Consider the following 25734-nt stretch of genomic DNA (forward strand, 5'->3'; position numbering starts at 1 on the left):
GCTGGATGAAGCATCTGCGCCTGCGCAGAGGCCTGGCTTTGGCTCCTTGGGCCACAGACACGTGCAGGTCTGGCGCTGGGTGTCCGTTACCGACCGCTGAAATTCAGGTTTATAAAATAATCCTGAAAAGACCCTCTCTATAGCAGTTCTCTGTAAGTATTTGAGAATACTTTATCTAAGTACCTGAGAATATTCTCTCTAAAACTGATGGCAATAGAAATGCTGAACAATAGTGACTGGATTGAAAATAGAGTTATCTCGAAGTAGTACTTAATTTGCTGTTTGAACATTCTGTGATCCCAGAATATATTTTTGAAAACACTCGCAAAACTCAATAGTAAAAAAAGCAAACAATCTGATTATAAGATATAAGATAGGCCAAGGACATGAACAGATATTTCAGCAAAGAGATATGGATGGCACATGAAAAGATGTGCCAACTTCATCAGGCATTATAGAAATGTTAATTAAAACCACAATGAGTTGTACGTACAAAACTAGTGAACAACTGAAATTTTTTAAAAAATTACGGTAATACCAAATGCTAGTGAGAATGTGGAGAAACTAGATCTCTCATACATTACTGAGGGAATGTAAAATGATACAGCCACTGTGGAACATAGTTGGAGAGTTTCTTAGCATATGACCCAGCAATCACATTCTTGGGCATCCATCCCAAAGAAATAAAAACTTATGTTCACACAAATACCTATATGCAAATGTTTACAGCGGTGTTATTCATAATAGCAAAATACTAGAAACTACTCAAATGTCCTTGAGTGGGTAAATTGGTGAACAAACTGGTATATCCATACAATAGAAATTTGCTCAGCAATAAAAAGGAATGAACTATTGATACATGCAGCACCCTGGGTGAACCTCAAGGGCATTAAGCTTAGTCAAAAATAAAAAACTCAATCTCAAAACGTTACGTACTCTATGTTCCCATTAATATGTCTCAGAATGACAAAACTCTAGAGATGGAGAACAGCTTAATGGTTGGTGGGTGGACACAAATAAAAAGAGGTAGTGTGAGGGAGTTCTTTTGTGATAATAGAACAGTTCTGTATCTTGATTGTGGGAATTTTTTTGAATCCTATGACTTTGGTTAAATATTTACCATAAAAGCTAGTCGAAAGTTTTTATACCACTTTTGTGCAGTACAATCCTGAAAGTGTTTAAATAAATAGTCTTGGTTTATTTAAGCTTAAGTACCAATTTTTATATTTATTAAAAGCGAGTAGTATTCATTTTATTTGCAAGCATCAATTGTAGTATATAAATGTGGATTATTCTGTGGTAATAACAAGGACAGGGATAGTTCATGGCAGTGATTCAGGGATTATTTGCTATTGTTCCTTTTCTCTCCTTCCCTGTTGCCAAATATAGTCTGTACTCCTTGCTGCATTTTCTCCAACTTTTCCAGAATTGGGGGTTTCACATGTAAAATTTTGGGGCTATATAGCACCATTGTGGCAACCTCTTCCACAGTTCACTCCCATTGTTTGGAAGGACTTCCCAGAACAGTGACTTTTCCTCTGCCGTATCTGAATTACCCTTTACATCAATTTTGCTGAAAGTTCTTCTGGTCATTTAGGCAGCCAACTGGGTAATTCCATGATGGCTGTTTGTTCTTTACCCCCTATAGAAGAAGAATCTTTTGGAAGGCCTATCTGAGCCTCAGTGCCCCTTGGGGATGGAAGGCAATATCTGAATGGTAGCCTGCCAACTGGGGTCTTTGTATAGGTATCTTTCTGGTCCTAGTGCCTGCCTGCTGCTTAAGCATGCCACCTAACTCTTCTTAATTTATAACTGAAAAAATGAAAGAAACTGAGGAAAGACAGGATGTCAAAAAGCAGCTTCATGATAAAATAAGGTCTCGGCACAGGCTGACCCAGGTGCAAATGCAACTGTCAAAACCTCAGAAAACTACTTACTTCTGCATGCCTCAGTTTCCTCATCTGTGAAGTGGTCATGATAATAATAGCATCTACCTCATCAGTTGTTCTTAGGACTAATTGAGAAAATGTGTTTTAAACCTCCCAGCCCATTGCCTCCCACATGTAAAGGCTGCAGTACATGTTGACTCCCATTTCTTTTGAGTTTCTACCCTCTGTCTTAGCCCCCAGAGCAGTTTGAAGAGGAAGGGCTTGCAATAAAGAGGACTGATTGCTAGGAGTGAGCAGGGTTAATTAACTTTTCCCAAGAAATGTGTTCCTGAAAAGAATGTATATTGATTAAACCTTTCAAAATGGAGTCACTTTTAAATAGACTGAGGGAAGTCAGTTTTGTGCCAAGTAAATTAATCACTCCCTCCTGTATCTGTCTTGAAGTTCTTAGAGCAGACCCCTGCACTTGACTTTTCGCTATCTCCTGTTCCAGGTATCCAAGATTAGGGACTGATAACTCCATTTCCAAAGACAGTTCAGTTAAGTTCAAAAACTTAAACAAAGGACATCGTCCTTAATACCTTTCCTTGTAAAAACATTGAATTTCACTATATTCTGGGGTCTCCGGGGGCATTCTGAGAGCACCAGGCAAGCCTTTCTCTCCGAAGGGAATATAAACTAGTGGGGAAGAGCAGGAATACCCAATGGACTAAAACTCATCTGGGGATCCTGGGAAGGAAGAGGAAGTATTCCATCTGGGAAACTGAAGATGGTTTCCTGGAAGAAACTGAGGCACAAAGGGGTTTGTTTGCACTTATAATTTTTTCTAATGTTCTGTTTCTCAGGGGATAACACAAAGAAATGGCCCTTGCAATAAAATATGGCTCCCTTTTTCCCAGCCCTTCAAAACCTCAGGAACACAGTTACCTGAGAACTCCTTGAGGACTAAGGACACATTGTTGCCCTCTTTGTACCCCCAGCCCTTGGTACACAGCCTCCTCAATAAAGGTTTATTAAATGAATAAATCCCTTATGGTAGCTGAACACATCAACACCTTTATCCCCCAGTTGCCTGTTTATAGGCTAGGAGTGAGGAGGTTTAAGGCACACCAATTTGAGCAGGCTGACGGGAAGCTCCTTGAGGGCTGGGACCAGGTTGGTTGTGTTCATTGTCATCTTCTTAGGGCTTGACATCCTGTAGGCACTCAATAAGTATTTATGTGACTGCATGAAAACCACCCCAGGTCTTGTCCTAGGCGCTCAGGGTCAGCCTGAACAGTGAGACGAGTTCATGAGGAGGGATGGACCGTCTTGGTCTTCCAAGAATTCTGTCAATCCATGAGTGCCCAGAAGTCAATTTCACTTCCTCACTCAGCCATTTGTAGGAGATTGTAAATCACCTCCTTATCTGGGTCGGGGGCAGCGGTGCGTCCTTACGCCCCGTGCAGGGACCCCAGGAGCCAAGTCACAGAGGAAGGGAACCCAGAGGGGGGAGCCCGACAGCACGTGCAGCCGCACTGGGGAGGAGGCTGGGCTAACGCAGCCCTTAGTCAGCAGCTGGGCTCGGTTTTGAAACAAAAGCCAATGTCCTCCCTCGGAGTCCGCGGCCGGTCAGCTCCTAGGGGGAAGAAAGCCATGCTGCCCAGCCGGTTAGTGGCCCAACTTACTTATGCAGAGCCTGGGACAAAGGGCCAGCAGTTGCACAGGAATGGGTGGGTTGTTGGGGATAGAGGACCGGGTCACAGATCGCCCTGACCCTCCCCTCCCGGCCGCTAGGGAGATCCGCCGGGCTCTCCCGTGCCTTGCGCATATTTGTGCTGGGCAATCCGCCTCCGAGCCCGGCACCCCGGGTCTGCGTAAAGCTGAGGCACCTTTGCAACCAGCGCCCCGGCGCACAGACACACCAGGCCCTGGTTTCATGAATGAAATCCAATCGGGTGGATATAAATAGCCGTGAAGACTGCTAACGTCACAGCGCGAGCGGCGGCCGCCACGGCGGCGGAGCTCGGTGCCTGGCGCTCTGTTCCGCCCGGCTGGCCCGCCTGGGAGGCGGGTGGGGGCAAGAGGAGAAGGGGAGGGCTGGGGGGTGGAAAAGGGCGAGCCCCTCTCGCCCCGGACGGGGAAGAGCGGCCGCGGCGCTGGGCGAGCCCGCCAGGCGAGGCAGTGCCATGCTGCCTTTGTGCAAAGTTGGGCGGCGGGCGGCACGCCGCGCGCAGGGACCCCGCACACCCGCGACCGCGCGCAGTCGTGGCTGCTGCTGAGTGGCGGGGGCCCCCCCGCTCCCCCAGCCCTTGAAGGCGGAGAGAGCTCGCGTCTCGCTCGGCTTCAGGGTAGGTTCTGTGTCGTGAGTGCGCTATGGTATGAAACTTCTCCAGCAGCCGCCCCGGAGCCCCCACCGCCCCGGCCCCAGCGGGTGGCTTGTGGGGGCCCCGGGCCGCGCTACGCGGCCAGCAGCGTCCCGAGAGAGAGTTGTGGGAGCGAGCTGCTCTGGGAGCCGCCCTCGCCTCTCTGCGAGACCGGGAACCCCCATATCAGAGGCAAGCAGAAGAGATATCTAGGAGCGCCTGCACAGCCGCACCCCTAACTTGGAACTGAGAAAATGTACAACAGGCACCCTTAGCAGGCTGGCTGCGCCAGGGAGGGGTTGGTGCCGCGCCGAAAAGAGGGCTCTTTTTCTTCGAAGGACAGTGGTGGGGAGGAGGACCTGAAAAGGGGGATACACTAGCCCCTTGGGCGCTTGCATCCCTATGAGAGTTGACTGGTCAGCCCACAGTTTGACGCTCCCCGCCCCCAACCCCGTGTCTATGGAGTCTGTTGTGAGTTGCTGTGACAACAGTAGGAGCTGCCATGAGGAGCTAGCAAAACACCTTACTTTGTGTCTGTGTGCTCAGCTTTCCGGGAGAACAATGGGGTGGGGGGTGGGCAGGAGATGTGCAGACTAGGAAATCGAACCCCCTCCCCGCAAAAAAAGAAGTGGAAAGAAGGCACAAGTATGTAAAAATATATTATTAGATCCTACTGTTAGCTGCGCCGTTTCTATCCTCAGCAGTATCAAACATCTTAACTGAGGAGCAATGTCAATATTTAGACTTGGACAAGCCAGCAAGTTAGAAGGGAGCGCCGAGCGCAGGGTTTTGACTTGGCTTTGCACGTCAGCACACAAGCTGTGCCTTTCCTGCTGACTGTACACATTTGCTGGGGGGGGTAGGGGGGATGCGTGAAGGTTGATATATACACAAAGGCATCCAGACCTAGGAACATCTAGGAAGTTAAGACCAGAAGAGTGGCCTTGACTTTGAACTTCCCCTAACCTATGCTGTTCACGCGGCTCTGTTGGACCCCAGCCAGATGCTCAGCTTGAGGTTTCACTAGTTTGGGGCTCCCCCACCCCCAACCCGGGCTGTGCTGCACATTCTACTCTGTACTGTGTATCCTCTCTAAACTGCAAAAATACTGTTATCAGTAGTTTTCGTCTTTGTGTAAGGTCCTCTCACTATCAACAGATATAAATAGTCAAAAGGCTGTGTTTGTTTGATCTTGGCAAGCTCTAGGCTTTTCTAAACATACACTGTTAAGTTTGTTTACAAACACTCGTTGGAAATTTGGAATTATATTTCGTTTCCAATAACTTTGTAGACACCTGAGAGTCACTGGTTGCTAGAAAATAAATACGAAACTTTTCAGTATAAATAATGTCTGCATACTGCTCTGCAGGTGGAGTGGGCAGTAAATTATTATTAAACAAGGTTTCCTCTGAGATTCCTGGATCATATTTGGACATATTAGTGGGAAAGGGATTTAACTAGTTCATCCCAGTGTGGAAGACTTTGAAAAATCATTAGGAAGCAATAAAATCATGGTCAGTATTTTTCTAAACTTGTCCATTGATTGTTATTTTCCCAAATTTTGAAGGTAGTGTAAATTTAAATACATAGGGCTGGCTATGTGTGATTGTAGAGGTGGAAATAGAAACACAGGTACTTTGATGTCATTGGCTCAACAACATAACTTATTACCTATATAAATATAATAGGAAAAAACAGAATTATTTGGACTTATGATAATATTGTCTAAAAATGCTATTTTGGAGGAATAGCATGTTTACTTCTATGACTTATGTATTGTAAAATGCCTGTAAGGTTTTCCTTGTTCCTGTTCATGGGTTTGGGGCCAAAAGCTTTTTTCGTATGATCCACAAATGCTCGGAAATATATTTTCAGAAATGCTACAAAATGTTAGCCTAGCTATTTCAGGATGTATTTGACCCAAAGAAATGCCATTTTAAGACTGCCACTTAGCAAAAGAGTAAGGCAGATTCTGCCCTTTTGGGGGAGAAAAAGAAAACAATGTATGTTGAAAATTTTAGTGGCTCCCCATGTGCTCCTGGCAAACAGTAGGATTTATAAAGTATTTCTCTCTTTTGTGTAGGTAAGTCCAGCTGTGAGCAGGGTGTTCTGTTCTTCACTTCCAGCAAGCCAGGTCAGTGTCTTTGTGCAAACCCATGACCATAGATTGATGATATCCTGTGTCTAATTCTGAGCATGCATTTCAGAACAGGTTTCTTAGTCATTTGTCTTAAAACAATTTGTCTGTCATTTTTTATGGACTCAATTATGAATGATAATTTCTATATTGATATTTCAAGTTCAATGATTATTAAAATTATTCTATTTACTATGTGAGTAAAGTGGTACTAAAATCGTCCTTGAATCAGTTTGTCCTTTATAAGAGTTTTTTTTTTACTTTGGGAATCCAAGTGGTGCCAAAACAGCTAAGGCTACTGGGGATTTGGGTGCTTGATAATTAAAACCTTACCTCTATCCTAATCTTAGCACTCTAGAGCTGGAAGAAAGTTGATATAATAATAGTTGACATCTTTGAGCATGAACCAAAGTTCAGGTAATGTGCTGCATTCTTTACATTTATGTTCTCCTTCTGCAGCAAAAAGATCCCTGTGGGGTGAAACCGCTCTCTTGATCCCCAAATGACAGGTGAGGAATTGGAAGTTTAGAGAGTTTAGATAATAGGTTCAATTCCTACTTACAGTAAATAGAAGAAATAGGATGTAAAAAAAACTTCTGTCTTACTCTAAAACCTAAACTCTCTAGTTGAAAAAAGTCTTCTCCAATAGGGAAACTGGGGCCAAGAAAGGTTAAGTGACTTGCCTAAGATAACTTGGTAATTACAGCTCATATAATAACATTCAATGGCCCAGCTGTTGCAAACGAATAAATTCCATTGTCTTAAGTAAAACAGCGAAATAATAAGTATTCATGTGTACTTTTTGGCACGGCACTGTCAAAGATTTAAGAAAAGTTTTATCATGGGCCTTTGCTCTTAAGGCTCTTAGAAACAGATTTAAAAGGCATGATATTAAACATTCATGTAGGAAAAATTAGAGAATAAATCAAGATCATGTTGAATTGGGGGTCAATGGTAAATTTATGAGAAGTTCAGTATTTTCCATTCTGTGAGATTACTTTGCAATTCCATGTATGAGTGGAAAAAAAATTTCCAAGCACACATTTTGTCTGTATAGATGATAAATGGGTGAGAGTTTGGGGAAAGACAGAATGTAGAATTTCAACCCAACAGGGAGAGATTATGCACTCATCTAGAACCACTAAATTACAGTATCTCAAACTCAAAGGCGTTATTGCTTCAAAAGCTTTGTAACAAAATCATGAGCTGCTTGAATCTGCACGGCATTTTTGAGAAAGCATTACAATATAGCACGCTTAAAAGTACTGGATTCCTTCTGGAACCTCAGTTTGTCGGAAATGTGCCATGTAAATAGATTTGGAAACATAATAGATAAATCCCAACCAAAGTCCTGAAAATGGCCAGTATTTAAAAATTAAGCAAGATGTTTTTGGTTTTTGCGTGGGTTAACAGCCTTCTCTTCCCCCTCTTCCATATTCCCCACCTACATTTTGTAGAATAATTTGTAACCGTTGTTAATCCTTCTTAGGGAGTATTATATAAAGGCGTAATGAAAAGTGAAATGGGGAACAAATTATTAAAGAAAACCTTAATATATCATCTTTTTTTAATGTACTGATACCCCATACTCAAGCTAATAATCCTAAAAGCTTAATTAGTTCAAGGATACTTTTAAGCATTTAACAGAATTGTTATAATCTGTCGTATAACAACTTTTGTCCTGTAAAGGTTGTTATATAGTGTATCATTATATAATAGATCAAAAGAGCAACATAATACTGGGAAGATCTCATTAGAGGTCAAGACCTCACCATCAGCTGATATTTGGTTAGCTGTGACAGTGGTATGTCATAAAAATATCAATATAGCAACTATAAACCTATAATTACTTAAAGAGTAAAATTATACTCTGAATCATATAATGTTATTGCCAAAAGAAACCTTAGAATTAGCATGGTATCTCTAACAATAATTTAATTAGCAATCATTTGCTTTTTTGAACTTCAGAAGGCTTTGGCAATATGCTTGACTTATCTAAAAACAGGGCTGGAAACATTTTTAATTTTACTGTGTTTTTGCTCAGGAAATATAACTGTAGAAAACAGAGGAATTTTTTTTTTAATCTTTCTATTGGTCTTCCTTTTAGAAAACAGGCAGTTCAATCGTATTATTTGAAGACCTCACTCTGGCTTCACGTGATGGGGTTTAAAGAGTATGGGTGATTTGTGTTCATCTTTTCTCCACCCAGGCTTCCCACTAACCTCGCAACACCAAAACAAAACTTGGAGACGGAAGGAAAAATAAGTCCCCAAAAGTGGTGTGTGTTTAGAAAGGGGTAGAAGGTGGGAGAGTGTGTGAGTGGTGGGGAAGAGGAGGGGGAAAGGGAAAGCTTTGGCGGGGAGGGCAGGAAGCAGTCACTCAAATGGATGGGATCTGTATAGATTAGTTACTCATATGTCAGCATCAGAATTGTTTGGTTTTTTAGTTTATAAACAAAGTGAAGTCACCTCCTCCTCTTCCTGGCATCTTTTGAAATTGGGAAATGGGCAAATAAAGACACTGAATGAAATGTAGGTATGACTGCCACTCGTTCCAGATGTCCCAGGACACTCCTGTCTTCAAATACTCCCTCCTGCTATCCCGTCAAGTACATCAGCATGTCTCTGATAAGGTTTTATCCACTGAGAGGTGAATTAGAAAGTTTTACAAAGAAAGAAATGCCAATAAGTCCAGAAGAAGCAATTACATTTCTCCACTCTGTACCTGAGGTTATTTGTTGCATAGACACAGGTTAATGGCAAGTTCCCCATGAGGTTACCATCTCAGGCTCAATCCCTCTGTGGAGAAATTTCCTTTGACTTGTTAGCCAACCATAGTCCAAACCCCTAATGACCAGTGGAATAACAATAACCAGCACTTATTATGCTCCTACTAGATGCCAGACGCTTTACTGCATTACAGCTCATTCATTATTAATTCCAATTTTACAGAAGCAAAAAATGGAACTCAGATATGTTAACTCAAAGAGCCAATAGGAGGTAGAGCTTGGATTTGCACCCAGGTCTGTCTAAGAACTTGAGTATATATTCTTTTGTTTTGTTTTGTTTTGTTTGTTTGTTTTGTGAAGAAGATCAGCCCTGCACTAACATCCATGCTAATCCTCCTCTTTTTGCTGAGGAAGACTGGCTCTGAGCTAACATCTATTGCCAATCCTCCTCCTTTTTTTTCCCCAAAGCCCCAGTAGATAGTTGTATGTCATAGTTGCACATCCTTCTAGTTGCTGTATGTGGGACGCGGCCTCAGCTTGGCCGGAGAAGCAGTGTGTCAGTGCGCGCCCAGGATCGGAACCCGGCCCGCCAGTAGCGGAGCACGCGCACTTAACCGCTAAGCCACGGGGCCGGCCCATATATATTCTTTTTAAATGAACTCCTAGGGGAAAAAAAACGCTTTATACCATTTCATTCCGGGTTACTCTTGCAGATGGAGTATAGGAGTTGAATAATTATTCCTGTGGGTTTTTTGTTTGTTTGTTTTATGTATCTTGAACCAGATAGCATCCTTGCCTGGACAAATGTGTTAACTCTCAGGTGGTTTCTAGTATATTTTGATGGAAGTCACAATCTTAAACAGTTAGGTCATGGAGGGTTGAATCATGGACCCAGAAAGGCACTTAAGGATACTTAATCCAACCTCACAGAGGTGAAACAAACTGCCACCCAGAGAAGCAATGTAACTTACCCACTCTCATAGTTAATAAGAGACACAACTGGAACTGAACCCAGGTTTCCAAGTCCCAGCCCAGGGCTCGATTCTATTACATAACACTGCCTGAAAAGTGCCAAGTCTTCTCAACCCTCCAACTTAGCCAAAGGTACCACTGTCAAGTATGAAATACACCTGAAACCTAAGATATATCCAGAAATGGCTGATAAGAGGATTCCAGCAGTGGAAAGATAGAACAGTCCTTTCCTCTTATTCAGAACATAAAAGCCCTGTACTCTGATCCCTTCCAAGCTGTCTTTGTTGAGCAATTTGTTTTAATCAAGTATGGAGCTTTTCAATTTTGTCTGTGGAGCTCTGGCTTTTTGTTAACTATGTGATGTGTGTGAAATACTTCTTTGGACCTCATTTTGCTCATCTATAAAATGGGGATAGGATCACCTCCCTCAGAGGATTATGAGGATGTTATGAAATCACACATGTAAAGCACATAGCAGGTTCTCAATAAGGGTTAGTTCCCTTAGCCTTCCTGAGTATCTCTAGGGATAATATTATAACACATTAGGGCAGTCATATCATTTTGCTGCCAAACGTACTAGAGTCGTTTGAATTCTGATATTGCAAGGGATGGTTATAATAACCCTTTTTCTTGGGTAAAAACAGGCCCGGTGGTCTCTCTGGATGCCAGTGGCCCAGTCACAATTACATTTGTTTTCTTCACTCTCTAGGGTTGCCAAGTTTTACATGAATTATTTTGTTGCTTCAGTTTCTGCCGCAAACTAATACCAAGCTCCTCTTGGAGATTTGTGGCTCTCATTTCCTTCCAGACACTGTTTAAGTATCTAACGTGTGTTCCACATAGACCTTTGCATCTCAAAGAAACTACTATATTTTCAACCAAATAACTAAGAAATATTTCCAGAGATTGTTATTGCCAGTAGAACATTTTTGCTTTCAATTTCGAAACCCATGAGACTTTCCTACCATCATTTCAATTAACTCTAGTATCAAGTATTCTCTGTCTGTGGGCCCTGTCTTCTTTTTGTCCTGTGTGGCTAACTGATATGTCGACAGGAGAAGCATAAGCACTACAATTTGCCCCTTTAACCCTCAGCACTTGATAACTACCCTGGGCTAAATTACATCTCCGGGAGGTGTTTCATCACACTCTCTCCCCAGCTGCCACACTTTTGTCATGTAGCACTTGCTGCCCTGCTTTGGATTTTTGGAACCAAGTCTTTGGCAACATGTACTATTCGTCAGATACATGGAGGAAAGGTACTGTTGTGATTTTCTTCTTTCTTCTACCTTTCCCCCTTTTTAAATTAATAATCCCAGTGGCCTAGAATAGCCTTTATTGTCCTAGTGGTGCGGTTTTGACAAATGTACATTGCACGTGGACATTTGTCCTTTTCTTCAGGTTTAGGGGTAGCAATTGTGTGTTTCCCCTATGTGCTATGACGTGGCTAAACTGGTGCTAGATGCTTAAAGATCACCAGTTGCTAGATTGTTCCTAACATTATTACTAATCTCAAATTGGTTATATAAGTTTGGGTTCATACCAAGAAGTTTATTTTTAAAGCAGTGCTTCTCAAACTTTAATATGCGTACAAATCACGCGGGCATCTTGAAAAAATGCAGGTTCCGATTCAGGAGTTCTTGAGTGGGACCTGAGATTATGCATTTCTCACAAACTCCCCTTTGATGCCCATGCTGCTGGGCTGAGGACCACATTTCGAGCAGTGAGGCTCTAAACTATAGTCGTTACTATATCTTCTGCTGAAACTCATGCCATATAGGCCATAAGCCTCCCACCTTATTTTGTTTGCTTGTTTCTTAAATCATAATAGAGAGTCATGGAATCTTAAACATGGAAGGGATGTAGACAGAGGTGCACTGGTAAATCAACCAGCTCTCTGGGAAAAAAAGAATGCATTTATATGCATACATAAGCTGATTATAAATTTTACTGACATGTAGAATGTGTATAGCACACAATTTACAAATAATAAAATATACAAGACACTTTATTGTAAATTCCATATAGTCCATTGGGTTTCACAGAATGCCTGCTTGTTGGTTTTTGCTGAACTCTTCTATCCATAGCTTACCTATGGACAATTGATGAAGGGGTGTAGCTCCCGTATAAATGCTGGCTGATGTTTTCCATTATGTTAATGAGGAAGACAAAAGTGATGCAACAAAGACATATGTCAGAACTGTACTCATTCGTCAAAGATATGAATGACTCCTTTGCTGAACCCTCTAATAGCTTTTAAATACTGTGAGGATATTTCCTTAAATGTGCTTTTCACAATGTAACAGCTACACATATACACACTTTTAAGTTTAATCTGCATTATTAACCTTTTTAAATCATTTTCTTAAGTCAAGACAATCAACAGAACAATAAAGCAAGCCTTGATGTGTAGTGGTTGCCCATTTCTATAGTGTAAAGACTCCCACCATGGCCAATTTCAAGCTACCATTGTGACTGAGAACAGAGTTGGGAAGAAATGGCACAGAAGCACACCATTATACAATATTTCCACCATACAGATAAAATTGGCATAAATAACCTCAAAAATATAGATAACAGTAAAATAATTAGAAAGTGGTGAGTTTTAAGTATTTAGTACCTTTGTTTTTAGTATAATTTATTTAATCAAAACCTCACATGCTTTAATTTTAATACTGACCCTATTTTAAAGGGCTTGCAAAAATTCTGAAAATTTAAGAACTGGTTCTTGTGGGCTAACAGGAGCTGGCTGCAGCACACCACGGGGTATAGATCTTCTGGTCCAGGGAGTCTCAACCTTGGCCGTACATTAGAATACTCCAGGAAATCTGTAATCTACAGTCTTAGTAGATTCGTGTTAGGGCCCAGGAATCTGAATTTAAAACATTTTTATTGAAGTATATCTTTTTTTTTTTTTTTTTTTGGTGAGGAAGATTTGGCCCTGAGCAAACACCTGTCACCATTCTTCTTTTTGCTTGAGGAAGATAGTCCCTGAGCTAACATCTGTGCCAATCTTCCTCTATGTTTTGTATGTGGGATACCACCACAGCATGGCCTGATGAGCACTGTGTAGGTCCACACCTGGGATCCAAACCTGCGAACCCTGGGCCACTGAAGTGGAGCACACAAACTTAACCACTATGCCACTGGGCTGGCCCCTGAAGTATGTCTTATTTAAAGAAAAATACACAAATCGTAGGTATGTAACTTAAAGAATTTTCACAAACTGAATGCGCCCACATAACCAGCACCTAAATGCAGATACAGAACCTCACCAGCACCCAGAAGCCCTTCTTAAGCCCCTATCCAGTCATTACCCAACCAAGGTAACCACTGTCTTGACTTCTAATACTATAGGTTAGTTTTACCTGAGTTTGAACTTTCATACAAATGACATCTCTTTTGTGTCTGGCTTCTTCTCCTCAATATTATGTTTGTGAGACTTATTCATAATGTATATAGCAGTAGTTCATCCATTTTTAGTGCTGTGTAATATTCCATTGTATGACTAGACCTCAATTTATTATTTACCCATTCCACTGTTGATGGGTTGTTTCCAGTTGTTAGCTATTATGAATAGTGCTGCTAAGAACATTCTTTACAGACAGCAGTATTTAAAGCAAAACAAATTCCCCCAGTGATTCTAATGAGCAGCCGATCTCTTGACTGTCTTCTCTACAACTCCCTCTCCTCTCTTTTCTCATATAATGTGACCAAGGCTATTAATTCTTTTGTGTGAATGCACCATAAGCCATGAAGCTATGTGCTTCCATTCATTACATTATGTTCTCCTGGCTCTTTTCAATATAGGTTCACCAACTCCCCCTTTTATCAAGACATCTGCTCTTGTGCATTCTAAATAGGGATGAGATTTGGCGTCACATCAATAGCATGGAGGAATAATAGACATGGTGGAGATGGAGCCAAGGCTAAATTTGGCAGCTGATCATTAAGGCTCCTGGAAAGAGGCTTCAAGGAACGAAATTGTTTCCCTTTGTGTGTATCAAACAAAAATCAGCAGTGAAGCCTTAGAATATTTCAGATTCTAATATTTTTAAAAATCTATTTATTTGAAATAGACCAGGAACTCTCTTCTGAAAGACAACTGAAATCTCTCAAAGTCTGATAACTTCATCTGGAAAGATTAGAGAAGGAGGTTTCCCATTGGCTTGTTCCTACACGTAGTCTTCTGCAGGTGGATCCTTGCTGCAGAATCATAGGCTGAGTGGCTGTGTAGTTTTTGTGTTTGGGACTATTGAGATGTTAGTTCCTTTGATGTAAGTCAAGGGAGCTGAATGCCCAGAAGCTCCAAGATGGTTGTTGATGAGGGGGATGACTGTTCAGAATTGAAAGAAAGGTTCCAGGAACAGCAAGGTGGTCTCCTAGCATGTGAAAGACAGTTCACATAAAGCTCTAAAGGTATGCAGAAGGAAAGTAAAGAGTAGACGTTAATTCCACATAATGAAAGAAGAATGTTTTCTCACACACAAAAATTCTTTTTTTTTTTTTTTTGTGAGAAAGATCAGCCCTGAGCTAACATCCATGCTAATCCTCCTCTTTTTGCTGAGGAAGACCGGCCCTGAGCTAACATCTATTGCCAATCCTCCTCCCTTTTTTCCCCAAAGCCCCAGTAGATAGTTGTATGTCGTAGTTGCACATCCTTCTAGTTGCTGTATGTGGGACGCCACCTCAGCATGGCCGGAGAAGCGGTGCGTCGGCGCGCGCCCGGGATCCGAACCTGGGCTGCCAGTAGCCGAGCGCCCGCACTTAACCGCTAAGCCACGGGGCCGGCCCCGTCACACACAAAAATTCCATTCCCTGGTTTTCCTACCCCCCCCACTTTTGTAACAAATTTCTTTGTTATAAAATAACACACATTCATTATAGAAAAGGTGGAATATATAGATAAGGAAAAAGAAAAAAATTAAAATCACTTATAATATTATCCCCTAAAAGATGTAGGCATTAATATTTTAATATATTTCTATCCCAAATTTTTCTGTGTATATTTAGGTACATAATTTTGAAGGAATGGTGTTACTGTGTAAACTTTTTTGTAATCTTTTTCATTTAAAGATTTGTCATGAACGTCTAACTGTAACAATAAATGTACTCCTACAACACATTTTTGATGGCTCTATATGCTCCCATTATACAGATATATATACTTTTTTAACCAATCCCCTGTTGTTAGATTTATAAAATTGTTTCCAATATTTTGTTTCCACAAATAGTGATATGATGAATATTCCTTTAATGAAATCTTTTTGTATACTCTAATTATTTTTCTAGGAATAAAGTCTTATAACTGGATCCAAGTTATAGACATTTAAATCTTTTGAATGCCAATTGCACTCCAGAATAGTGGTATCATTTCCCACTCCCACAAACAGTGCCTCATCCTGCTTTTTAAAAATGTACAATCTTTCAGTAATAATTTCTAGCTAGAGTTGGAAGGTGTAGGAACATGTCCTGAAAATACTAGCTAGAATCTGTACATTGTTGTGAGCCAATAATCTTGAGTAAAATATAAGATTTTAAGGAGTCTGATTTTTGTCTACCAGGACTTTTGCATTTATGGTGTAACTTTGCTAAGAAATCCTGGGGGAAAGAAAAAAGCAGTTTTCTTGATTTTCCTGAATCAGAGCATAACCTAATCCTAACTGACATATTATAGTCTCATAAATGATTAAATGCAATTGTTTGTCATCATATCTGAAGGTTTCACCTCAAATGGTCTCCCTGGTGCTACAGAAGCTAACCAGTGACATCTTTAGAGAATGCTTTTAATGAACAACTTACTACAGAGCCCTATGGAGACTTTTCTTCATGAGGATGGATTTTTAAGCGCATTTAGTCTACAGATTTGATATTAGCTTTCTCAAACGAGCACTTACAACTTTGACATCTCTTTAAAGACTTAACCAGTATTTTAATTATTAATTCTTGACAAAGCTTCCTGATTCAGGCGTTAGCTAAGGCTGACTCACATGAGGCCCTTCAAAATCAATGTGTAGGATCTTTTGTTGCTTTATTTTTTTTAACTTTAAAAAATTTATTGAAGTATAACATAGAGAAATGTGTACAGATCACAAGTGGACACTTTGATGACTTGGCTAACTGAACATATCTATGTAACCAGCACTTAGATCAAGAACCAGACACCACGAGCACCTCGCTTCTGGTCACCACCCCACTGCACCCTCAGTGTGTTTGAAGTGCTCCAAATTTTATGTCCTGGGTAACTCATTCATTTACGAAATTTGATTTTTCACTGCACCGTTACTTCCTATGAGCTAGCTGCAGTCAGCTTTGATCAAGCTATCTCCCTTGTAACTGAAAATATGTAGAATCTGCCTTGCCAAGTAAAGATTATAACATTAAATTCGTGCCCTGAGTGTACTTCAGTATTTATTTTGCAGTTACACAAATACATACACAGCATGCATACAGACAAATTTGGAGCTTCTTTCTTCTTAACTAATGTAAAGCTGAATTATACTATATTGATTCAAGCTTAAAATATATTAACTACAATTGATTGCCACAGAATATTTCATGTGCTATGTTTCCAAACAATTTCTTAAAATTGCTCATTTCAGTTACTAAAAGTATTCCCTTTGAACACTCAAAATTTAAAGCCAAGAATTTTTCATCTTCTTTTTGAAATAGAATTGTATATATGTATCTGGGGTGTCCACAGCTCTTTCTTTATATAGTTCCATTTGTGTGTCTGACATTCAGCAAGTTTCATTTAAATTCCTATGTTTTTTTTAGTTGAGAGCTTGAATCAGAAAAAAGCAGGTTTAACAGGCTCACTAAGCTTTGTAAATATATGGTTTTGAAAACAGTTTTATGCATCATCAAAAATCATTTATTATTGTTGGATTGTATCCATGTACTCTTAGTAGAATTAACAATCAAGAGTTATATTTATGTACTCATTACCTTTTTAAAAAGCTAAAATATTTTTCCCAGTGTAGAATACATTTAAAAATATTATTCATCCATAAAAAGTACTGAAGTACTAATACATGCTACAACATGGATGAACTTGAAAACATTATGCTAAGTAGAAAACAGACAGACACAAAAGGCCACATATCATATGATTCCATTTACAAGAAGTGTCCAAAATAGGCAAATCCATAGAGACAGAAAGTAAATTAGTGGTTTCCAGAGCTGGAGGGAGGGGGGAATGGAGAATGACTGCTAATAGGCACAAGGTTTCTTTTTAGGATGATGAAAATGTTCTAGAATTAAATAGCGTATGACTTTGTGAATATAATAAAAACCCCTGAATTGTACACTTTAAAAGGGTAAGTTTTATGACATGTGAATCTTATCTCAATTTACAAAATAAAGAAAAGGTAATATATTTTCACTGTGGGAAATTTGAAAACTAAAGGAAAGTAGGAAAATGGCAACAAGTTATAGCTGCCTTGTCCGGCAATAATCACTGGTATCTGTTTAGTGTGCTTCCTGCCAATTTATTTTCCATGCAATGTTCTTGCAGAAGGAAGAAGTCGATGTTGCTTCCCTTTAGATCACAGAGACACGATTATTAAATTTTAAGTATTCACGTATTAATACCCACCCATCCCCTTCGCCACCTCCCCCCCAAGAAAAAGGGTGGTTCCCAAGGAAGATCCATTTAGTTGGTGGAGGGGAGGAATAGATGGAAATGCAAATAAGAGAAGCAGAGAGCAATGGCTAGCCCTGTAAGAGGGGCTGAAGAAGCATGGTCTGAGGTCCTGAGAGGCAGAAAGACAGATTTGAGCAGTTGCCATGAGACGTGGAACTCTGGAGGAAAACATTCCAAAGAGACTTTTTAGGAGTTTTGCTGCAAGATGCCTGATACATTATGTAAACCACACCTCTCTATTCTCAAATACCCATTTTGTTTTCACTGCTTTCTAAAAGTCACATTTGTGTTTCTTTTAGATGTGTCACTGTGCTAACATAGTACTTAAAGTGAGAGAAAGAAGAGGCCCAAGAGAGAAAGAAGAGGCCCAATTTTATTCGAGTTACACATATTTGTTTATTTTATGTAGTTTTCATCAACTGTATTTCAGATTACCGTCCTGCACTTTCCCCTTAATTGGAACATTAGCATTTCTCTATATTATTCCAAACTCAACGTAAACATAATTTTCAATAATGGCAGTCTTAATAGATAAGATTTATTGAGTGTTCTCTTGATGGCATAGTGATTAAAATATTTTATGAGCATTATCTAATTTAATTTTCACAACAACCCATTGAGGGAGGTAATTACCCCCAGTTTACAGATAAGGAAATAGAGGTTTAGAGATTAATTTGCCCAAGATCAAATAGCAAGTACCTTAATTAATTTTCCCCCCACTCGTCATAGATTTAGGTGGTTTTCATTTTTTTCTTATTTTTAATAAACATGTGATAAATATATTTGCTTTTAAAACATTTTCCGTTTATAGTTATTTCCTTAGATGGGTATGTCAGAAAGTATTTTTAAAATTTCCAAGTGGTTGAGTTTTTTTGCTGCTGTCATAAAACCTTTCCTTGTAATTTTTCTTTTTTTTTTTTTTTTTTGTGGCTAGAGAATTTGGTTGATAACAACTTATGCTTTGGGGGATTTTTGTGCTTATGGTCCATATATGGTCAACTTTTGTAAATGTGCCAAGAACACTTGAAAAGAAAGTGCACTCTCTTCTTTTAGATTTTTTAAAATATGGGGAATCTATTAATTTAACCCTACTTTTTATGCTATTCAAGTCCTCCATGTTTGTTTTGCATTTTTGCTTTCTTAATCTGACGTCGATTCTGCTTTTTCATCTTATATATGTCAGTTATTTTCATTAATTTCTCCTTATACTTACAGAATTTTTCTTCATTTTTATTATATGCCATTTGGTCTCTGAAGGTTCATTATTGTTGTTATCTTTTACTATGAATTGCCCCTTTTTTGCCTTCTAGATTATCTTTTACAGATAATTTTTCTATATAATTTTGCAACCAAAATCAAAATAACTAGGTAGGCTGGTCTTATATTTTCAATTGATTTTAGTTTCCATAGTTCTTTAAAACTGAAATGCCCATTTTTGAGTTTGTAATTTGAATTATCTCTGGGTGTTTTAGCAATCATCTTTGAGCAGTTTAATTCCTTATAGAAATCTGAGTTTTTGCCCCCTGAGTCTTTGATGTCTAAACATAGCTTTATGTTGCCTTCACATAAGTATCAATTTGACCTGATTCAGAAATTTGTTATTATGTCCTTTTTCTTCAAGGCTGTGTATGTGTTTTTCTATTGTCTTAAAATAGTATATGGTGAAGTTATGGTCGTCCATATTACTATTTCTTTGTAGAAAGAAATGTTTTTGGCCATTAGTTTTAAAAGATGTTTTGCTAAAAAAAAAACAAGATGTTTTGCTAAAATACTTAAAGGATTATTATATGATTACTTTTTGCATTGGCAAACATTTTACTGAAAAATATATAGATGTGGACTCTTTCTTTTCTTTTTCTCCTCCTTCTTCTCCCCACCCCTTCCTCCTTTATGTATTGGGAAAATTTTGTTCTATTAAATCACGCTTTGCTTCCTTAGTTCTTCAAGAACCCATACTTTCCGGATTATTGCTTTTCGACCGTCAGCCCCTGTATCAATTACCTTCCATTACGTCTTTTCAAATGGCCTTCCTTCTATATTTAGAGAGAGTTTCTCATGTTTGGCCTGTCCATCACTAATCCATTTTACTGCATTTTCAAGGTTGCTATTTACTGCTGCCAGTATGGCTTTTAATTTGGCTATTTTATATTTCATTTATACGTGACCTTTACTTATCTTGTCCAATTACCTACTTATAACCTCATCTGCTGTTAGGTTATATACCTGCATTATTTTCTTTTACATGATCAAGTACATGGATCAGATATTTTTAAAAAATTTTTCTTCTGCTGTTTCTTATAGCTTCTCTACTTCAGTAGAAGATTTTTGCTTTACATCTTTAGGTAATTGCTTGTCTTTTTCTATGCATTAGGGTTTTGTGGTTTTTTGTGGGTTTTTTTTGTTTTTTTTTTGGTGAGGAAGATTGGCCCTGAGCTAACACCTGTTGCCAATCCTCCTCTTTTTGCTGAGGAAGATTGGCCCTGAGCTAACATCTATGCCCATCTTCCTCTGTTTTATACGAGGGACACCTGCCACAGCATGGCTTGATCAGCAGTGCATAGGTCCGTGCCCGGGATCTGAACCTGTGAACCCCGGGCCGCCAAAGTGGAGCACGTGAACTTAACCACTCACCAACAGGCCAGCCCCCAATGCGTCAGGGTTTTTAATAGACCTGTATGTTGAATGGTCTCTGTTTACTCCATCCCTATAAAAAAGGATTGAGGTATATTCCAAATGCTCGGATAACCTTAGGCTCTATCAGAGACCAAGGTAGTACTCTGTGGTGACCCAGGAACCCACCCAGTTCCAGAGTCGACAAGCAAAGCTACTCAATATAGTACGGGTTGAGAGGACTTCGGAGCGTGAGATAAGAGTGGTGAGGAAAGTCAACACTGAAAATATACCCACGTTCAGTCTTAGGGATTGCATCCCCTCACCCCACTGCCTCTTGCATTAACCTCACAAAATCAGTCACTTCTGTTGCAGTGACAAAACTGAAACCGTCTGGTCGAGCAGGCTGGAGGAAGCTAAAACCAAAAGAGTTTTTACCATGCTCAGTGCTGTCTACCTGGTCCATCCTCAGCAGGGGGCAGTCACTGGGACTACTCCTTGCTGATGGCAGCATGCCGGTTTCCTAATGGCTTTCCAGTGGCTCCACAGCCTCCTCTTTCCACCCTTGTCCCAAGCCAGTCCAGCTCTCATTACTCCAGATCACAGGCATCTGTGGAGAAGAACGTCCTGCTTACCTCCCAGGCCAACTCTTTTCCCTGTGGAAATGGGCAGTCTGCTGGTCTTCTCTGACTTTTTCGTTTGGCTCCATGGAAGTGAATTTGGCAGAAATCCTTCCAATTTCTGATATAGGGTTACTCCTTATCCTTAGTTTCTGGTACTGTTGTAGAGTCTGCTGTCTATATGGAACAAGGCTAATTTTAGTGAGACATAGTCAGAAGGGGATCCAAGGCGTCTAGTCTTTCATTACGGTCTTGCCTTAAGTCCAGCTGATTGCCTTTTGTGATGTGGCTCTTTCAGGCATAGACTGAACTCCTTCATTCAAGACTCATTTTCATGTCAGTTATAAATCGTTCTCCATATATAGTAAGTACATGTGCCTCCCTTTTCCCCTTCTTTTCCAGCCAAGTAGTGACTCATCAAAAAGGGTTGGGAATCTCTTGAATTAGGATGTTAAAGTCTAAAAGTGAGTGAGAACTTTATGAGACTCTTATATGTAAATATTATTAAGATTCAAAAATTGGCTGTAGGCACTAGAACACAGTGAATGATCACATTCCTTTATTTTTCTCAATCAAATCTGGCCCTAAGCTGCTCTTGCCTGCCTCTATTAGGGGTCCTCCTGCCCCCCACCTTCCTGCTTGGTGGAAGGGCCTGGTCCTTGGTCTCCGATGGTTCCCATGGTTACTGATGCTCTTCCTGCTAGGGAGCCATGGCGGGTGCAATGCCATCTGTCAGATACTGCGCTCACGATGGGCCACACAGATGTCCCTCAAGGTGTTCGTCTCACCGACTGCAGGCTTAGCCACATGCTGCTGCTTTCGAGGCCACGGGCTTAATGATCAGCCACCAGAGATAGCTGAGTGCAAGTTCTCTCCCAGCCCCAAGCGGAAGTTTTCCTAAGGAAGGTGAAATGGCTGTACTTCTATATTCAACTGAACAAATATTTATTGAAAGCCACGTGTGGCCAAGGGACTGTGAAAAGATTTGAGGAGTTAAAGATGAATAAGAGTCTCTGTTGTCAAAAATGTATAATCTTGGTGGGGTGGAAGCGAGATACATATAAGCATAATTGTCAATATTACAAATCAGAAGTTGATAAATACTGTAGGAGATGATATAAAGGAAGAATGTTTTAAGTGCATCTTCTTCCAAAATGAACTTTTGGGTGGATCAGAGACATGAGAAATGGCATTTGAGCAGAAGTAATGGCAAAGGCAAAGTCACCAAAGGAGAGGTTACATGGCATATTTGTAGACGAAAGTAGACCAGTGTGTCTAGAACATAGTACACAGTTTAGTTATGGTGGTTTTGAAATCTACCCTGAAATTTTATGCGTCTTTTAAGCTTTTTGATCTTTTATATTTTTCAATTCGGGCAGTGTTTGTTAAGGGCAGTGGATTGATAGAAGAGAAAGTTTATTTCTAATCCCGACTCACCTTCCCCACTGATATGGAGTTTTAAAAAACTGAAAAGCATGATCTTGCATAGGTTTCCATTATCACAGGGCTCTGGTGAGGATAATGAGTGGATGTTTAAAAAAAGTGCCTCTGTGTTGTTTGTATTCCTGGACTTCTATGCAGTGTCCTTTCTGTTACCTAATCTCTTCGCTTTTCTGTTTTAATCAAAACTTTCAATTGAAAAAATATTATTGGTTTGAATGATGAAAGGCAGTTTTATCCTAGAGATAAATTTCTGTGAAGTTTTGATTTGAGGAAGCCCAGCCCAGCCCTGGTTGTCTCTTTCCCAGCTCTGGACCCATTCTCCATTCCAGCTGAGATGTTTATATTATGCAGAAAGCAGCTCCTGCCTGCCTAGGACTGGTGATTAAGAGCTCAGGGTAATGAAATCTGCACAGTTGAAACTTGGCTGTTGGCTATAGTTATTATGCAACTCTTAACATTTCCCTTTTGTTTCTCTCAATAATAGAAAATTCTCAGTGTTTCTTTCAGAGCTAACTCTTCAAATACACTAAAATTTGTTCCACTAGTATTTTTTAATGACCAAGTTAAATTATTTCTTAAAGTTCAGATTATATGCTTTTCTGAAGGACAAGAATATTTAGTGGCTGTGCAATAGCATCGTTCAAACTGTCTATGAACAGCTGAAGGGAGCTAAAAGTGCAAAGGCCCTTCTATGGACCTTAGAGTTTTGTTTTTAAGCAGACTGCTCACCATGCCTTGATTGAAATAGCAAATACAACAAGAGACACAGCAAAAGTGATGGTAAGAGGCAGCATATTCCGATGGTGGGATGACTCAGAGCAATTAGGAGATGCCTAATGAGGTGTGTCAGACAAATGATAAACCTTTCCCTGCCCACTCTCCCTAATACCTCAATTTATAATGTTAGAAGAGACTTGGACCCTCACCTGAATTCAAATAGTGGCCCTATACTAAAGTGTACTTATCTGGGGCAAGCAGGAATATCTTGAATTTCATCAGCCACAGTGCCCCTGAATTATTGAATTATGGGGACGGGACTCTAATGGTCATCTAGTCATTGTGTGATTGAGGGAGCGAATGTGCCTGACACTTCCTGAGCCTGTTTCTTAAGAAGAAGGACAGGACACCATGAAGGCCATCATTTTAAGGACGGAGGTGGGGACAGGGTACCACCACAGGAAGGGAAAAGATTTGAAGAGGAGACCAGGGTAGCTAAGGTCACATTGGCTATGTCACTGTTCTGCCCCTAGCTGATCCTAGGGGAGAGTTGCAATTAAATTGGGGGACCTACGGATCACAGTGAGTAGTCAGAGACAGCTTTACAGAAGAGAGGCATTGTACACTCATATATTCCAAGCACTTCAGCACATAGTAGTACCCCAGAAACACTTGGTGACTCGTTAAGTGCACGAGATGGGCACTTTGAAGGTATAGAGAATTTGAGGATTGTGGTTGCTTGGCTCAACCCAAAAGAATGTGGTAGAGGTGATGCTGGCTGAGTTCCGGAGTCAAGTTCACAAACCACCATTCTATAATTTGCTAATATAGGAAAAAATGAGTGTGTATTTGTGTTTGTGATTGCTTCTCCCAGAACCATTTATTGGTACAGAGGAGAAAGTAAATTAGTCTGTGGGGACGAGGGGAAGTTAGGAAAGCTTTTTAGAGCAAGTAACATCTGAATAAGGTTTTAAGGAATGAATAGAATTTGCCAGGCAGACAAGGAATGGAGTGGGGTTGGCAGAGGGAATGGTATGTGTAAGGCACTGAGGTAGCAAACAACATTTAGAATTTGGGAAGCCATTTTGTATAGCAAAAGCATGCTGCTTTATTTTCGTATTGCTGCTGTAACAAAATTACCAAAAATTTAGTGGCTTAAAGCAACACAAATTTAATTATCTTTTTTTGTGTGTGTGTGTGAGGAAGATCAGCCCTGAGCTACCATCCATGGCAATCCTCCTCTTTTTGCTGAGGAAGACTGGCCCTGAGCTAACATCCGTGCCCATCTTCCTCCACTTTATATGGGGCGCTGCTGCAGCGTGGCCTGACAAGCAGTGCATCGGTGCACGCCCGGGATCCGAACCCGGGCTACCAGCAGCAGAGTGCACGCACTTAACCACTATACCACAGGGCCGGCCCCCACAAATTTATTATCTTATAGTTCTGGAGACCAAAAGTCTGAAATGGGTCTCGTTGGGCTAAAATCAAAGTGTTGGCAGGGCTTTGTTCCTTCTGGAGGCTCTAGGGGAAAAAATGTTTCCTTACTTTTTCCAGCTTCTAGAAGTCACTTGTGTTCCTTGGCTTGTGGCCCTTTTCTCTCATCTGCAAAGCCAGCAGTGTAGCATCTTCATGTTGCTCTCTGGCTCTGAACTTCTGCCTCCTTCTTCCACATTTAAAGGACCCTCATGATTCATTGGACCTATCCAGATAATCCAGGATAATCTCCTTGTAGTAAGGTCAGCTGATTAGCAACCTTAATTCCATCTGCTACCCTGATTGCCCCCTTGCCATGTAACAAAACATATTCACAGCTCTCAGAGATTAGGACATGGACATCTTTGAGGGACTCTTATTCTGCCTACCACACATGCAGTATAAGACATTGACGGGGCTGGCCCCATTACATAGTGGTTGGGTTCAGTATGCTCTACTTGGGCAGCCCGGGTTTGTGGGTTTGGATCCCAGGCACGGACCTGCACCACTCATCAAGCCATGCTGTGGCAGCAACCCACATATAAAATAGAGGAAGATTGGCACAGATTGGCTCAGTCAGGGCTAATCATCCTCAAGCAAAAAAAGAGGAAGATTAGCAACAGATGTTAGCTCAGGGAGAATCTTTCTCAGCAAAAAAGACAAAAAGACATTGAGGGTGATGGTGAAGAGAAAGGTTGGCATGATCTATCAACCCTAGTGGAAAAGATCATTCACCCCAAAGGGGCCTATAATCTGAAATTTAAAAAAAATGGAGAAGTCAAGTTCTGGAGATTTTCCTACCGTATAATGGATGTGTTTCAGTTAACTATTGCTACATAACAAACCACCCCAAAACTTGGTGGCCAAAAACAACGGTTTATTATTTCTCATGATTCTGTAGATTGGCTAGGTGATTCCTCAGGTGGTTTCACCTGGGCTCACTCATCAAGCTCCATTCAGCTGAAGAGTTGGCTGGTCTAGAAGAGCCAAGATGACCTCATATTTGTGGCATTTGGTGAGGCCATCGGCAGGGCTGCCTCCGTTATTCTCACTGAATTCTCCTCTTCTGCTAGGCTAGGCCAGCTTCCTTAAATGACGACCTCAGGACCAGAGTTCCAACAGCATGAAAGTGGAGCTGCAGGGCCTCTGGAGGCC

At 40.6% G+C, this 25734-nt stretch overlaps 1 protein-coding gene across 4 annotated transcripts in view; it reads left to right on the plus strand.

Moving 5' to 3' along the window:
- Positions 1–25734, plus strand: part of RHOBTB1 (Rho related BTB domain containing 1) — a 104568-nt gene that overhangs the window by 35636 nt on the left and 43198 nt on the right. Inside the window, exons 1-2 of one of the 4 annotated variants that reach the window (XM_014784931.2) lie at positions 3443–3538; positions 6318–6368. The gene's annotated coding sequence lies outside the window, so the exon portion shown is untranslated. Of the gene's footprint in view, positions 1–3442; positions 3539–3947; positions 4220–6317; positions 6369–25734 lie in introns of those variants that run through there. The other 3 variants (XM_004427098.3, XM_004427099.3, XM_004427101.3) reach the window with 3 other exon arrangements.

The sequence above is a fragment of the Ceratotherium simum genome, chromosome 6 (genome assembly GCF_057802395.1).
Source record: "Ceratotherium simum simum isolate JZ-2026a chromosome 6, ASM5780239v1, whole genome shotgun sequence".
Classification (NCBI taxonomy): domain Eukaryota; kingdom Metazoa; phylum Chordata; class Mammalia; order Perissodactyla; family Rhinocerotidae; genus Ceratotherium; species Ceratotherium simum.